General features: G+C 42.8%; 1 pseudogene; it reads right to left on the bottom strand.

The window, feature by feature from the left end:
- Nucleotides 1-1,563: 1,563 nt before the first annotated feature.
- Nucleotides 1,564-2,721, bottom strand: LOC111827671 (annotated as a pseudogene).
- Nucleotides 2,722-15,319: the final 12,598 nt, after the last annotated feature.

The raw sequence follows: 15,319 nt of genomic DNA, 5'->3' as shown, positions 1-15,319 counted from the left end.
TGGGGACATTTTTCCTCACACACTGAGGCAGTGTAGAGCCCTCCCTTCACACAGACAAATCTTGGTCTGTTTGGGCCAGATAAATTCTGCTGGTCTCACCCAGCCCACTCCTTGAGATGCCACCCAACCATAAAGATGTGTGAACTCCAGCTGCAGCTAGACTGTGTATACCCGTGGTATTTGTTGATTGACCTCAGACACAGCACTGACACTGAGTTTGAACTTGTGTAGATCTGGTGAACACCACTTGCTTCTACTTGGTGACTCACTGAGAACATACTTCATGCAACTTAAATACCGCTAGAGGTTCTTTTGGAGACTAAGCTGAATAGGCAGCTGGCAGGGGGATACAGGCAGAAAAGACCTTGGGGTTTCTTGGCACTTTTGCTGACTTAACCTCAGGCAAAGAAGTGGTAAAAAGATGTTTCCTGTGCACACCCAGGCCTAGCAGACCCAGCCACAAACTGTGGATCACTTTGTAGCTCCAAACAGGTTTACCCAGGATCAGTTGCAAACAGAGTCTGACACTGGCCTGTACCAGAGTGGCTCCCAAGAGGGCCTAAAGCCAATACACCAGTGGCCAGTTTTAGACAACATCAGAGCAGGATCTGATAAGCTTCACAAGCAGCACATCCAAAGCGAGATCTCAGCAGGCACCAGACCCTACTGAGGTGAATTCTGCTCTGTGTGGTCAGTACCTGCAGAGCAGCACAGCTCATACACTGTGGTTGGGATTGATCCTCACAGTCAGCTAACCTGAGGGTCAATACCATGCACAAATGGGCCAATAGAAATCATGACTCAATTACAACAGGAGAGCCCAGATAACCTACATAAGGGACATTCCTGGAGCACCCAGTGCAGATGATCTAAGAGACTATGCTGCTGGGCCCTACAGAACACCTACTACATACACTGTACCAAGACTTGGAGCCATAGCAGAACTACCCAATACATAATAATAAACACAAGGAGGAAGTCAAAATGGGAGAAAAAGAAACAGGCCTCAAATAAAAGAACAGAAGAAATCTCCAGAAAAAGAATTAAATGAAATGGAGGGAAGCAATTTATCAGATATAGAGTTCAAAAGAATGGCTATAAAGATGCTCAAAGAACTTAGTGAGAACTAAAGCAGCATGAAAAAAGACATAAAACCATTTAAAACAGCCATAAACAAAGAATACAATATCTGAAATGAAGCATACACTAGAAGGAATAAACAGTAGGTTGGATGAAGCAGAATATTGAATCAGCGATTTGGAAGACAAGATAGCAAAACACACCCAGTCAGAATAGCAAAAATATTTTTAAAAAATGAGAATAGTTTCAGGGACCTTTGGGACAACATGAAGCATACCAACCTCTGAATCATAGGGGTACCAGAAGAAGGAGAGCAAGGATTGAGAACCCATTTTAGGAAAAAATGACTGGAAACATTACTAATCTGATGAAGGAAAATGATACACAAGTCCAGGAAGTGCAGAGAGTCCCAAACAAGATGAACCCAAAGAGGCCCACACACAGAAATCCAGGCAGCTCAAATATACTCACTCAGCTGTGGCATCTCCACAAGCCAGGCTCCAGTTCAAATTCTGTACAGGAAGTTCCCATTGTCATCAAAGAACTCTTGCCCCCTCTGCACGACCTTGCTACTGAAGCTCTGGTCACCTGGTTCTCTTGCCTTCAACTCTTCCAGCATCTTCGCACTTGGCAGTCCATCACTGTCAATGCCTCTGGTGCTCTCACAATCACTGGTGGAGTACTTCTGCAGCTCTCTCTGATGACCTTGGGCTGCAGCTACAGGCACAAAGCTCTGGACTCCAGGCTCTGGACTCCTTTCTTCCTTCCTGTCTGTCTCCTCGGTGTGTTTGTACTCTGACTATTCAGTTCTAGCACCTTCAAAGCTGTGCTGTGACCTTGGCCTTGAGATGAGGCTTCACCTCCTGACATGGGGTGGCCTGCAGAAAGTAGCCTCCAGGTCTCCCCAGAGCCTGGAAGCTGGTGGAGCGAGTGGGCAAGCCCAGCTTTCTTAAGGACTTGTTGGTCCTGCTTCAGTTTCTGCTCCAAAGTGGGTACAGACTTGCTTCCTAAAACATCGGTGCTAACAGCAAAGCCTTCAGCCATTCTGGGAACTGACCAGGACTCTGGAAATTCTTCGTGTAAATACGGGATCTACTCCATGGCTTCCCACGTCAGAGTCCTGGGAGGGGCCCCTCCCGGCTCCCTTTGCCTCCGAATGTTCTGGAACAGGATGGCTTCTTTCTGTCCTTTCAGGGCGCTGGGGGAGAGAACCAGTGGCAGAAGCCATGCGTGGGAGCAACATGGGTGGTTGAAGCGTCTCAGGCTAAATCCGGAGCTCCCAGCCCTCTTCTCTGTTCACTGCCCCGGAAATATAACCCCTACAACAGGAGCCCCTGGGCAAGGCGAACTCTAAACGGGCGATGAAATACATCACTGGATTAGGGACCCCGTGGTCTCAAAGGAGCTGAACGCCTGCCCCTGCGCCTCTGATAAGGGAAGAAACAAGGGCCGGCCCTGCTGCAGGCTGAGGGCCCGGGAGGGAAGGAGCCGGTACTGCTCCCGTCCCTCTGTTCTCAGTGGGAATCGGGTGGACTCGCAGCCGGTAGATCCCGGGCCTGCCACTCCCTGGGTCGCGAACCCACAGCGAGCAACGACAGCATGGACAGGTGCCCTGAGCAAGAGACTCAGAGCACCTGCCATGTTGACTGAACCCTTGAACAAATTCTTGTAACAATATTTTTTCTGATATATGTCCTTGGGCAAGGAAAACAAAAGAAAAATTAAATGGGACTACATCAAAGTAAAAGTATTTACACAGCAAAGAAAACCATAAAAAAAATGAAAATACAACCCACTGTATTATTTGTCAATAATACATCTGATAAGGGGTTAGCATCTGAAATTTAGAGAACTCATACAACTCAACACTAAAAACCAATCCAATTAAAGAATGAGCAAAGGATCTGAATAGGCACTTCTCCAGAGGGCATACAGATGGCCAATGAACATATGAGATGATGCTCAATGTCACAATCATCAGAGAGATGCAAATTAAGAGATGCACATCTGTCAGCATGGCTATCAATAATAAATTAACAAACAAGTACTGGCGAGGATGTGGGGAAAAGGGAGCCCTTGTGCATGTTGGTGGGAATGCAGATGGGTGCAGCCACTGTGCAAAACACTATGGAGTTTCTTCAAAAAATTAAAAATGGCCCTGGCCAGGTGGCATAGTTAGTTGGTGTGACATCCCACACACCAAATGTTTGTGGGTTTGATATCTGGTCAGGGTACATAACTAGGTTGCAGGTTCTATCCCAGGTTGGGGCAAGTATGGGAGACAACCAATTTCTCTCTCTCTCTCTCTCTCTCTCTCTCTCTCTCTCTCTCTCTTTCTCAAGTCAATAAATGTATCCTTGGGTGAAAACAATTTTTTTTTTTTAAAAAAAAGAATTAAGATTGAACTGCCTTATGACCCAGAGATTCCATTTCTGGGAATATATCCAAAGAAACATGAAGCATCAATTTGAAAGGGTATATGCACCTCCATGTTCATTGCAGTGTTATTTATAACGAGAGGCCCTATGCATGAAATTCATGCAAGAGTTGGCCTTCGCAGCCCCAGCTGCCTCAGCCCTCGCAGCCCTGGCTGCCTCAGCCCTCACAGCCCTGGCTTCGTCTGGAAGGATGTCCAGACGGTCGTTCTGCTGTTTGGCTATTCAGTCAATTTGCATATTATGCTTTTATTATTATAGACTAAGGAACTGTGGGCTGTGAGGCTGTGGTAGGCACAGGGGCAGGTGTCAGTCCATCCTTCACACCCCCAGTCCCCTGTCTGCTGGCATCCCCACTCCTGCCACCATCTCTCCCACGCACTGACAGTGCCGGCCCTGCTTGCACCTGCTGATGGTGCAGAGTGATTGGAGCCAGCACCATCAGCAGGTGTGAGTGGTGACTGCTGTCCTGATCACCCCTCAGGGGCAGGGGGAGGTGGAGAAGCTCTCAGGGATAACCGGGGCCGGTGACCAGTGTCTCGCCTTGGTCTGGTGCCCCAGATCACCTGCTCCACCATCCTGCCACGGCCGACGTCCACCATGTTCCGTGCGCGCCTCCTGATGGTCAGCACACGTCATAGCGACTGGTTGTTCGGCCATTCGTTCTATTTGCATATTAGCCTTTTATTGTATAGGATAGCCAAGATTTGGAAACAGCCAAAGTGCCCATCAGTAAATGAGTGGATATAAAAGGTGTGGTACATTTACTCAATAGAATATGAGTTGGCTGTAAAAAACAACAAATAAATCTTCTCTTTTGTGACAGCAAGGATGGACCTGGGGAGCATTATGCTGAGTGAAATAAGCCAGTCAGAGAAAGGCAAGTACCATATGATCTCACTTATATGTGGAATCTAATGAATGAAAAAAACTAACAAACAAAATAGAGACAGACTCATAGAGACAGAGAATAGACTGACAGCTGTCAGAGGAGAGGGAGTGTTGGGGGACTGGGTGGTGGGGGGAAAGAAAGGGACTAAGCAAAAAAAAACAAAACACAAAAAAACCTGCAATGACTCATAGACACAGACAACAGTATGCTGATTACCAGAGGGAAAGGCAGGCCTGGGGAGGCAGGAGCCGGTAAAGGAAATGATAAATGATGATGGAAGGAGACTTAACTTGGGGAGGTGAGTACACAATACAATATACAGATGATGTACTATAGAATTTCACACCTGAAACCTACATAATGTTATTAACCAGTCACCCCAATAAATTCAATTAAAATAAAATAAATTATGTTCTTATATTATTTATGTATTTAATCAATTATTATATGTGACTGTGACTGTGTGTTTGCATGTGTGTGACTGTGCATGTGTGTGCATACACATTATGAATTCCCCTTTCTGCATCTCTTATCTGTATATGAAACACTGCAGACTGTAATTTAACAAGCCTCCACGGTGATTTTTTTACATGATGTTTCAGAATCATTCTGAACCCTCTTCCTTTATGTACTCATTCATCTCACAACTATTTACTGAGTGCCAACTCTGTCCCCAAAGCCAAAAGCACTAAATAAGCAAGTTCATGAAGACTGTTCTCCGACCCTCAAACACTTTGAACTTGTTGCTCAGGAGATAAATGCCGGCCAGTGCAGCCGTCTCTGCCACAGGCATGCAGGAAGTCACAGAGGCAGGAGGGCCCTACTGCCTGTGGGAACAATGACCTTCTCAGTGTAGACAGAGGAACCCAGGGCCGGGCCCTGGGAGGAGCGGAGTTCTGAGAAATGAGCTGGAAAAGTCGGGTGGGACAGGCTGTAAATAACCTTTCGATTTAGACAGTGCCCACCGTCTGTCTGGCACTTTGCTTTACAAATGTTATTTTATTTGATCAGCATAACAGATAGGTATTATCATAACCTGACATTAGCACATCAAGCGTCTCCTGTGAATTCCAGCTGGGGCAGGGCAACTGGGGAAACAGCAGCCTCCCAGCAGGCAGCCGCGCTGGGCAACAGAAAACTGTGTGGCCATAGGCAGGCCCAAGTCTGAAGTGTCAGTTATGTTCCTAACAATTGCATATGGACTTCATTAGCCAGCTAAATGGTACCTATTTCAGCATCCCGCCAGCTGGAGGGATTTCCAGTAGGAAATGTGAGAAGGGAAAAAGTCTAGGAATCTCAGGTTCCCCAGGGCCTTCTGGAATTCCTACAGATTAAGCTAGATAAGTCCTTTAGCAACCCTCTCTCCTCTTCCTGCACCCCTCTGGGTAGTCACCTCACAAATGAATAAGACCAGAGCACCTGTATCTGTCCAGAGGGGCCAGGGCTGGTTCCCTCGCATCCCTTTGGCCTCTACGGCCGAGTCCCCCTTAGGGACGGTAGGCAGGAGCAGAAAGCAGTCATTCAGTGGCAGCTCTCTGTGGGAAATTTGTATCTCTTTGACATGAGGGTTCTTTATTATATGCTTCCCATTACATCTTTAGCACAGCTTTGTGGCGGCTTTTCCCATAGGTTAAATATAATGACGGGTAACCTAATCCTGAAGGTAACAGAATAATCTTAGAGGACACAAGGCTCCATTTAATTCTTGCCAAATGACAGAATACACCCAGACTTTGAACAGACCTCTGCAGAACTCCAATAAGTTTTTGTGTCTTGCAGAGCTTGGAGCCAGAGTCTTCCCTCGCTATTCTTTTTCCTGCTCCCAGGCAGGATCTGATTTCACACCAATCGATCCGTAAGAGGATAATGGTATCACAGTTCAAGACAGGCAAGCATGGAGAATTGTTTTATACGCTTCTGATACTCAAGAAGTTTCAGTGGCCGGGCGAGGTCTCAGTTTTCAAGGAGAGTCAATCCCAGGGCAGAGGACAGTGTAGCCACAAAAAAGCGGGGCGGGGGGTCGGGGTCGGGGGGGGGGGCGGCGCTTTGGAATGAGGTTGATATGGGCTGGGAGCACAGCTCTGTCTCTTATTAGCTATGTTCTTAGAAATGTCTGGATCCCAGTTTCTTAATGAATGAAGTGCTGATAAAGCCAGGCCCATCTTGTAGACATTTTGCAATAGAAGCAAGGCAATGCCATTAGAGTGTGTGAGAGGGGTACCTTTTCTCACTGGGGCTCATTTGGAAGATCTTTTGAAAATACCATGGAGTTTTGTGTGGCTAATTGCCCTCCTCCCCCAGAGTGAGTGTCATGCTGCCTTCTGCACAGCCCGCAGTCATAGTGTCCGGCACTGGAACAGTAGCTGGCATTAATGATGTGTGGGCATGCAGATTCTCTAGGGCAGGCGAATGCCACTTATAGAAGAAAAAGCATTTACTAAGAGCGATATTGTTTTAGGTGCTGAGAGTTATATAAAGAAGAACTGCATGGCCCCTCACCCCCTAGGGGAGCCAGATACTACTCCAGGGGCTCTGAGAGATGCTGGAGTTGCAGTGAGCTCAGAGAAGTTAAAGTCACCTCTATCAGGGGCAGGGATCCTTCGAATCTTTTTCCATCCTTGTCTTTTTCTGTTACTTTGTAATTTGTTTTTGTAAATGATGATTTATTGGGACTCAGCTATGCCCACTCATTTGACTAAGGTCTATTTGCCTTTCAGCGGCAGAGCTGGGTGGTTTGGGCAGGGCTATTGACCCTCAAAGCCTGAAATCATTATTATCTGAGAAAGTTTGCTGACCCCATGACTAATCTGTTATCAAGCACAGCTACTGAGTTCTTCATTCCAGCTATTATTTTTCAGTTACACAATTTCTAATGGGTTCTTTTTAAGAATTTGTGGTTCTCTGCTTAAGTTCTCCATGTACAAATTTTTGAACATAACAATCATAGTTATTTTAACATCCACAAGTTCAGGGGCAGATCAGCTTGATTCCATCAGTGTTGAGCTGATAGGAGGCTGCTCTTCAGTCTTCAAGGCCCTCTCCTTTTTGTGAAGGCTGGCACATTTCTTATTTACCCACAGTTTTTAAATAAAACATATTTTTATTGATTCAGAGAGGAAGGGAGAGGGAGATAGAAACAACAATGATGAGAGAGAATCATTGATGGGCTGCCTCCTGCACGCCCTCTACTGGGGATTGAACTGGAAACCCAGGCAAGTGCCCTGACCAGGAATCGACCTGTGACCTCCTGATTCATAGGCCAATGCTCAACCATTGAGCCACACTGGCTGGGCTACCCCATGCTTTTTAGGAAGAGGTCAGTGAGAGTCACAGTGAGTCATTCACCAGATCTCCTCTTCCTTGGCAGATTCTGAACTCCATTTCCCATTCCTCACCCACAGTAGGTTAAGTTCTGCTCAGCTTCTGAACCATTGCTTTCTGCTTAGCTTTCATTTCTCAGCTGCTGCCTTTAAATTAGCAAATACTTTGAAGGGAAAACTAATCCTTAATATTAGGCCAATATCTTTGCATTTCCCTTCTTTCCAAGATTATGGCCCTTCAATACCTCTTGGCTGAGTAACTCTCAAGAGATTTCTTTGTATTTGAGGGACTTTTATGATTATTATTAGAAGGGAGATTGACCGACAACTAGCTAGTCTGCCATTACTGGAAGTGGAATTATGGATTTTAGTAACTTGTAACAAGACACAGAATCATAAAACCAGTTCAGGAGAAATTCTATCCAGTTAAAAGATAATGGTGACTTGAAGCAAAGGCTGTAGTCATGAGTAGCATGTACAGATGGCAAATAAATATGTGAACAATGCCCAGCATCATTAGTCACCATGGAAATGCACACTAATGAGATACCACCGCACACTTACCAGCATGGCTAAGATAAAATGGTATAGTCACTCTGAAAAAACAATTTGGAAGTTTCTTTTAAATGTAAACAGGGAATTATCATCCAACCTGGAGTTGCATACACTCTTGGACATTTATCCCAGAGAAAAGAAAACTGATGTTTAGGTACAAAATCATTTACATGAATGTTCATAGAAGCTTTATTTATATATTCCCCAACTGGAAATGATCTAGGTGTCCTTCAACAGGTGAATGATTAAACAAGCCAGTGCATCCATACCATGACGCACTATTCAGCTATACTATACAAATAAGCAGATGAATGATTTGTGCAAAAACCTGGACGAGTATGAAGGAAACTATGCTTAGTGATTAAAAACACAGTACCAAAGGTTACATGCTGTATGCTTGTCAATGTATTGGTTGTGATATACCATCTATACATATAGAAGCCTAAGCAACCGGTAGACTAAATGACCGAACAACTGGTCGACTAGTCGCTATGATGCACATTGACCACCAGGGGGCAGATGCTCAATGCAGGAGCTGCCCACTAGTGGTCAGTATGCTCCCACAGTTTGGCTCATGGCTGGCAAGAGCAGCTACAGTGCCACAAGCCTCTCCTGCTTCCACTGCAGCACCACTGAGTGGTGGTGGTGGCAGGTGCAGTGGGGCCGGGATGAGTGGGAGTGGCTCAGACTCCTCCCCAGCCACCTGCCACTTCATGCACTACTACATCCCTTGGAGGATGTTGGACTTCTGGTTTTGGGTGGACCAAAACAGGCAGTCCGACATCCCCCCAGGGGTCCCAGATTGTGAGAGGGTGCAGGCCAGGCTGAGGGACCTCACCGGTGCACAAATCTGTGCACCGGGCTTCTATTAATTTTATAAAATTCCATCATTAGAGGAAACTAAGTAAAGAATAGAAAAGATCTCTATGTATTATTTCTTATAGATCCATGTGAGTCTCTATCTTAAAATTGTAATGAAAACCAACAAAACAACAAAAAGTAATATCACTCAGGATTCCACATCTTTTTAAAAATTTATTTTTGCATACGGTATTTTGATAACACATTAAAAAAATAAAGTCACATTATTATTTAACTATTGTACTTTCTACTTCTGTGAATGGGTTATTCAGCAAAGTATATAATTCAGAGCTTTTATTTGTACACAAAGCAGTCCTCCACATTTTGTTTAAGCAGAAGTGTCTATTAAAGGATAGTAAGTATGAAGAATCTCCAGGAGAACCAGGGCTCTTCGCTAAGGAGAATATATCACCCGACAGTGAGCGCTGCAGCCCCGACACTGCCGCCCTGAGGAACTGACGTCTCTGCCGTCATGCCTGCTGTAGACAGCTGCCTGGGCGTGACTTTGGACTTTTCTTCATATTTACTTCTGAGCCCAAATGTCTCATGGATGACTTTAATTGGTAAAACCTAGACATCATACCTGTGCACTTGCTAAAAGGGAATGTTAGGGTGTGGATTTTCTGGTTTCTGCCTTAAGAAGCTGTGCGACTCAATTTGGAAAATGAGCAAAACAAATTGCACGTTCAAAGATGTTGGATGGACATAAATTACAAACGCTCGTTATAGTCCACCCCTTGGCTTCTATATCCAAGTAAAAAAAACAACCTTTTCTAAAATAATCCAACTATTGTTTGTATCAACTAAGGTAGAATCAACTGTCTTTCCAAAGGTCACAGGCTTTCTGCTTAATGGTCATTCCTCCTCTAGCTCAATAACTATTATTTTTATTAATTATTTGTAACAATGTACAAAATTGTGAAATTCACCACCATCAGCATATGCTATAGAAAACAGCAAAGAGTATGAACAATGATCATGAAGTTATAGTTTGTATTTTTTACTTCCTCCACGACCCATATTATACTGTTTTTTTGTTTGTTTGTTTGTTTGTTTGTTTGTTTTTTGCCCTTTCTAAGCATGCTCCTAGTCAGGATTTTTTACCTGACAGGGGGACCCACACTTTCATAACTCAGGGATTTTAACTATGGCAATCCTGGATATGTGGAGTTTGTACAATTTTACCATTAACTTTTACCTCAAGTGAATTGCACTAATATAAAAGAGTTCCACAAAGATTCTGTCAATGAATGCTATCAACATCACACGAGATAAATGATGAAGCTATGACCTCAACAGTGATTGTAGTTCAGCAAGACCCAGAATCACACTCTGTACTCATATTTTGGCTACACCCACCCTGCATTACCAGGGATGCAATTGTTTTGACGAGTTTAATGAAATCCCTGCTATGGCTCTCACGGCTACATTTAATTAGAAAAACCCAGATTGCATGCTGGTACCTTATTAATTAGGTTGTCTGAGCATGCAAGTTCTTGCTTCTATTTTGGGAAATGTTCAAAGTAGGGGAATAAAGGAATTTGTGTCTGACTTATTTTAGCTTTATATAGCACTTAACCCAACATTTTATGTACTGCTTACAAGCTAGAACTTCTGATACATTCTACGCCATAGTGAGAAGGGAAGCAAAAGGGTGTGCCAGAGGTGAGTAGAGAACAGAGAGAGACTGGAATCCAGGGGATCACCTTTTACAAGAAAATTTCCCTTGAGAGGTAGCATCATAAACAATCTGAGGTTCAATGAAGAGTGAATATAGAATTGTCCTAGCAAGACTTCACTTAGTTTTATCATAGGGGGCTGTCCAAGACTCTGCCTGGGAGTTAACACCTTTCATCAGAACAGCAAACCCTTACATCATATCAATTATCTTCCAGACAATCCTTCCCTCCCTCCTTCCCTCCCTCCCTCCTTCCCTCCCTCCCTCCCTCCCTCCCTCCCTCCCTCCCTCCCTCCCTCCCTCTTTTCCTGCCTTCCTGCCTTCCTGCCTTCCTGCCTTTTCTCCTTCTCTTTCTTTCTCTCTTTCTCTCTTTCTCTTTCTCTTTCTCTTTCTCTTTCTCTTTCTCTTTCTCTTTCTCTTTCTCTTTCTCTTTCTCTTTCTCTTTCTCTTCCCCTTCCTTCCTTCCTTCTTTCCTTCTCTCTCTCTCTCTCTCTCTCTCTCTCTCTCTCTCTCTCTCTTTCACAGATGAACTAGCGAAATCACCTTTACTTAAAGGCAATGGTTATGGACTCTAGTCATATCTACAAAATATCTTTATAGAAACACCTAGACTAATTGTTGATTAAATAACTAGTCAAATTGACACATAAAATGGACCATCACAGTCTTTATGTAGATAAATGAGAGATTCAGTAGGTTAAGTATTCAAAAGTAAAATGGTCGGGCCATTATATGTCCATTTTCAATTTTATGAGATATTTCACGTGGCTTCCTAAAGTGACTGAATCAATTTATACTCCGTTATTAATTATGAGGACTATCATTGCCTCTTATCTGACCAAAGGTTGATATTGTTGCACTTTTAAGCTTTGCCAATCTTTGAGCATGAGATTATACTTCCTTATTGCTTGAGTGTGTTGTTCTAGTGATTATGCAGATAAGGTGTGTGTGGGGGGAAAGCAACCCCAAAATAATTTCTTCACTGGTTCTTAGCCACCTGTGGAACTTCTATAAATGATGGAAAGGACAAGGCCTGGAGCCAGGAGACAGAGGTCTTCTCATACACTCACTACCTGTAGCCCGTCACAAAGATGACCAGGCCGGCTCACATATTGGGGTGGAGGTCACCCACAGCCAAGTCCAATATGCAGATAAGAGACATGGCAACTTTGGCTCTTTTAGGAGCATCGTCAGAGCCAGCTTTATTACAAAAGCAGTGATCCCCACATGGTAGAGAGGTGGACAGTGTGCCTAAAGCTGTGGAGAGAAGTGACAAGAACAGTGGAGGGTGGTGAGGAGCTAGAGATGACCAGGAAATAGTCATCTTGATGCCTGTCAAGTAGAAGCCAGAGCAGGAAGCTGCAGTGGGGACATGGCTCAGGGAAGTATCCCTTGAAAGCCAAATTGAGAATGCAGTGTCAAGAAAACCATACAACCTCAGAATTAGATGCTGTCTTCTACTTGAATTTCCACGTCACAGGGATTCATGGTGACCTCACTGTGCCTTCTGCGATGTTCACTGTGCTGCAACTTAGGACCCAGTCATGTGGAGCTCCTTCTCACACCATGCTCACCTACGTGACTGAATCCCTGGTGGATTTGGTTCTCAAGGCTCTGGCTGCAAGTCATGGATTGCCAGCTGAAAATCACCAGCACCACCCCTTCCTCCCCTCTTCCTCCTCTTTGCCCAAAAGTCCCTGAACATAGTGAATATTCGGTCAAGTCCACAGGGAAAGCAAGGATGGGACTTGTATTCCATTGGGATATTCCAAGGAGGAAGAAGCCATTGGGATAGAAAAATCTAAGTCAAATATATACTTTTCAATGTATAGTTTATTTTCCCCAGCATATTTGGGTTCTCCTTCTTAAGAAGTCTTAAGTGTATCTCTCTCTCTCTCTCTCTCTCTCTCTCTCTCTCACTCTCATTGGGGTGGGGGTGGGGGAGTAGGGGGCAGGGTACCAGTAATTTAATCACCATCTAATGAGCTAGTCAGGGGTGTGGTTGTCACGTTATTTCTAGCAAAGACATAAGGCCAGAAAGCATTGCCAATTCATGACCATCAAGGGCACTTGAACATCCAGCTTGAGCATGATGAAGCTTTCCAAATAACGATTTAGGAAAATAATTGTTCACTTGGCAACTATAAAATTTCATCAAGATTTCCTGTGTTTAAGAGAAAGATACAGCTCTCAAGAAGCAAAAACTCAGGTGCCAAATAAAGATAGAACTGGAGGTCCAGAGCTGATTTCCACTGGGGATGATTAAACTGTAAATTTTCATGAATGTTATTATATCATATAAAAGGGAAAGTAAAGAAATAGCAACTGTTTTTTTTTTCTTAAGAGACAGAATCAGTTTCCATGAACTATGTTTGTTCCAGCAGTACTATTGAAGAGGTAATAGATGTTTAATAACTGTTTGCCAGCTACTTAACAAATATTATTTTTAGACTTCAGATTAAACATTTATTAATGCCCACGTTTTCTCAGGTATTTAAACCTAACTGCACTCCTTAAAATGAACATTCTCACCAGTTAAGGAAACAGTGCCAGTGGGTCTAAGTAATTTATTAAAGGTCACAGAGCTACTAAATCACTGAGTGAATGCTCAGGCCAGGTACGGGTCCAAGAAAGTTAATGAATCCTTTGATATGGGAGGAAAACAATGAATTATTTCTGGAGGGTGTTCTCAGGAAATTGATTCAAATGTCCTATATTATTCGAGGTGGTGCATTCAGAAAAACAGAAAAATCACTGCAAGCAAAACATGGGCTAGATATTTCTTCCTTAAGTATGTTCCTTCTGCTGTAGGAACAGCACCATGATCGCCCGAAAAGAGCAGTTTTACAAAAGCTCAGGGGGATCCCATGGTCCCTGTCTGGCCTTGAATCTAACTTCAACTCTGTAACACCTTAAAAGCTCAGGAGGTTCTAGTTGTCTCTGCTTGAGCAAAAATAAAAAAGCAATAAAAAGGGATAATTGATTTTTTCAATTATAAGATCATGATAAATATTCTTTGTCTAAGAATGCCGATAATTCTGGCTGTAAAGTGAGACTTACAGTGACATCTGGTAGTTCTAACATCACAAGTGCCCTGGCCGGAACACGGCAGATCTGAGGGGGCAGACATGAAGGCAACATCAGCATTGCAATGTGATATTTGGTCCTGAACCCAATCCCCACAGGCTCCTGAATCCTAGGTCTCAGACCAACTCAAAACCATCATATATATATATATATATATATATATATATATATATATATATATCCCTGAGCTGTTTCACAATGACTTTTATGTTTTATATAATACAGCACAAATATTCTTAAACACTCTGTAACATTTATCTCATAAGGCTGCTTTTCAAGAGAATGAATAATTCTTTTAATTCCAAATTCAGAGTCTGTAAAAGCAAGTAACAGTATGATTTTTAAAAATATAAAGATGCTTATTTTATTAATTTACAATGTTATTTAACTATACAGAGATATTTGTGTGGTAAAATTATTGCTTAAAATTATTTGACTTCATGTCCTGGCCAGTGTGGCTCAGTTGGTTGGAGCATTGTCCTGCTCACTGAAAGGTTGTGGGTTCGATTACTTGTCAGGACACATGCCCAGGTTGCAGGTTCCATCTCTGGCCAGGGTGCATGTGGGAGGCAACCGATTGATATTTCTCTCTCACATCATGTTTCTCTCTCTCTCTCTCTCTCCCCCACCCCTCTAAAAAAATTACTTGACTTCATTAAAAATATATATAAAATAAGTTTTGTTTTTCTCCTATATCATGGATGATAAGCTGGTCCAAGATATGCTTTGTTTCAACAAATTGTATATATAGAATTTTGTAACTTAACAGTACTGTGTAAAACTATATTTTAAAATAGTTTTTAAACATTTACTTACTAGATGATTTTAAAAAAGAAGTTGCATAAAGAAATATTGAAGAGAAAACACAAATTAATTCAACCTTTATTTCTTATTGAAAACTATATTTTAAAATAGTTTTTAAACATTTACTTACTAGATGATTTTAAAATAAAAATATTAATGTCACCTTATAACAAGTGAACAAAAATAATGATGTCCAATTTTTTAAAAAATCTGCTTCTGTTTTTATTTTTATTCCTCCCTCTCTGGGTAATTAGTGTGTAAAACAGTATATTTTCCAATAACTTTATCTTTGCTCATAAAATTATATACAAACAATTACACATACTTAACTAAGTTTCTTTTAAATGTTTTTATTTATTTTAGAGAGAGAGAAAGGGAGAGGGATAGAAGCATCAATGAGAGAGAAACATGAATCACCTGCCTCATACATGCCCCTTATTGGGGATCAAGTCTACAACCCAGGTATGTGTCCTGACTGGGAATCAAATAGGTGACCTCTTGGTTCATAGGTTGATGCTCAACCACTGAGCAACACCAGCCTGGCTTAGCTAAGTTTTCAAATGAGCCCTTTCTATATACATTACTTTGTGAACTGCTTTTTATTATA

This window comes from Myotis lucifugus, unplaced genomic scaffold (assembly GCF_000147115.1).
Source record: "Myotis lucifugus unplaced genomic scaffold, Myoluc2.0 scaffold_199, whole genome shotgun sequence".
Taxonomy (NCBI): Eukaryota; Metazoa; Chordata; class Mammalia; order Chiroptera; family Vespertilionidae; genus Myotis; species Myotis lucifugus.
This window is presented reverse-complemented; position numbering and strand designations above follow the sequence as displayed.